We start from the raw sequence: 2,450 nt of genomic DNA, 5'->3' as shown, positions 1-2,450 counted from the left end.
GACGGCCGGATGCTGCCCAACCTTTGATCCGACAGGATGTGTCTCGGGTGCTGGAGCTGGACTTTGCTTCGCAGCGCGGCTCCCGCCGGCAGGGCTCGGGGCAGAGGGAGCAGGCGCAGGGCACAGAGGAGCTGCCTCGCCCCAGCCCATGGTCTGCCGTCTGCTCCGGTGCTGTGGCCCCGGGCGCTGGAAACAGCAATCTGCTCTGGGATCTCCACCGCCGTCTTCAGTTTTGATTACCTTGGCTTGCTCAGGAGCAGTTTTCCAATGCTGAACCAGCTTTGCAGCTGGGAGAAATTATGGTATCTATTAGAGAGGCTCTTCCTGTGTTTGGTTGGGGGCTTTTTTTGGTCCCCACCCCTAAAACTTTGTAAATCTCCTGTAAACTTAAAGGAACTTTTTGGGAACAAGAACTCCTTGCACTGGACGGCTTCCCATGTTGAAACTCAGAGCTGAATTTTGGCCAGAACCACCCTTTTCCTGTAACTCAAGCCCATGGTTTCCACATGCTGGCACCGGTCATGTATCCCAGCCCCTGGGAGGTCCGTGGCTCTGGTGATCCAGTGAGCTCCTTGTTTCTGCAACATCACAGCCTGCTTATTCCAGCTCGGGAGCAGAGCACGTGCTGGTGGATGGATGGTGACAACAGTGTCGCTGCCTGGCGCAGAACACCCCGTCCTTTGCTGTGCTCCTGGCTCCAGTGCCAAGCTTGTGCGACCGCGTCTGACAGAGATAGAGCTGTTTACCTAGCGGTGAAACCTCTTGCAAAAGCTTCCAATCTGGTAAGCAACGCTTCATTAATCCCCTAAAATCAGAGGATCCTAAAAAGGTCTCCATCGCAGGCTGTGGAGCGGAGCATGTGAAGCTGAGGGCTGCTGCCTTCCAGGCTGTTAGGATGTGTTTTTCTACTCTCTCCTTGCATCTAGCAGTAAGTGCATCAGATTTACAGCTCTCTGCAGCTGTGACTGCACCAAGTCAGGATCATTTGTACCAGCAGGGAAGCTGCTTGCAGGGGTGGAGGAGAGGAGGACCTGTGTGCTTAACTCCGAGTGTGACGTGACCAGCTCAGCAGGGCTGCCAGTCACCTGGTTCTTCACTTGCTCTGAGCTCTGCCCCTTTGCTTCTTTCAGTGGCTCAGGCCACATCTTGTGTGAGGAAACTCTGGCTCCTTAGTGGCAGGAGGAAGTTGGATGGTTGCTCTTGAGTAATGTGTAACCAGCCTCTCCTGGCAGCTACCAAGCAGTGTGACTTCCAGAGCAGTGACCTCTTTTTTGGTTGGCAGTCGGAAGGGAGGAGAAGTGGGATTTAGGTCAGTCTGGTGGCATGACATCCACCATGACTTCACCAGTTCATGTCACCCTGCCTCTCCTCACCTGGGCTGCACTCCCGTAACCTCGGCGCGGGACCTGTGATGCTCGGGAGCTCTGTGACCCGTGCCCCTCCCCATGTCCTTTCCCTGGGCGCGGCTCTGACCTTTGGAGCGAGTTTGAGTGACGGGGACTGATAGCAGTGGTGTCACTCGACTGTGTCACCCACGGGCATTGGCCTGGCCTGAACTCCAGCGTGAAATCCAGCTCCTGGACAGTCTGTATGGTGAGGGGCTCCATGGAAATAGGAACCCCACCTTCTGCCTTGGGTGACAGGGATGCTCCCCAGGCTGATGGTGCCGCAGAGCTCTCCAACTGGACCCTGTGGTGAGAGAGAAACTGATGCTGTCCCTTGGCATCCTCCTGTGGGGAGGATGTCTCCAGGTGTTTGCCAGGTGGTCCCTAAGGCAGAGCACCCAGATGCTTGCTGGAGGGCAGGTCAGCTCCTGAATCTGCTCTAGGGGAGAGCAGAGCGCAGCTGGTGGCTGCTTCTGGGAGCTTTGTTCGTGTGCAAGCTCCTCTGCCTCCTGTCCTGGCAAACAGCTGCTCCCCTGCCCAAAATAGCCCCTTGTGTGCTGCCAGCTCCTGGCTGCGTCCTCTGGCCGAGTTGGAGGGTCCCCAGCTCCCACCTGTCTGGGGGTGGCGTGGATGGGCCCTGCTCCCATGGGCTGGCAGGGCTGGGTGTGCTCAGCAGGGACATGGAAACCAGCTCCGGGCATTGGCAGGGCTGAGCGGAGCTGCTGGGCCCCCAGCCCTGGGGCGCAGAGGAAGAAAGCTGGGGAGCTTTGTGGACAGACCTGTAAATCTGCTGGGGAAGCGAACTGACAGGCAAAAGCTATTTGCTTGAAGCTGAGTTTGCCGGGGGCACTTACCCTCTGCATCCCGTTTGCTGCTTGCATCCTCGTGTTGTACAGGGAAGTGTTTCTCACCTTCATTCTCCTCCTTTCTTGGGCTCCCATGGGGTAGTGGCAGCCCATGCTTCTGTCATTAAGCAGCATTTTCCAGCACTGCAAAGAGCAGAATTGGTAGAACCTTTCTTGACTGATGTGGAGGGGGTGTGCTGGGGAGTGGCAGCACTTACAG

The sequence above is a fragment of the Apaloderma vittatum genome, unplaced genomic scaffold (genome assembly GCF_000703405.1).
Source record: "Apaloderma vittatum isolate BGI_N311 unplaced genomic scaffold, ASM70340v1 scaffold22024, whole genome shotgun sequence".
Classification (NCBI taxonomy): domain Eukaryota; kingdom Metazoa; phylum Chordata; class Aves; order Trogoniformes; family Trogonidae; genus Apaloderma; species Apaloderma vittatum.
Note: the sequence above shows the minus strand (reverse complement) of the source record.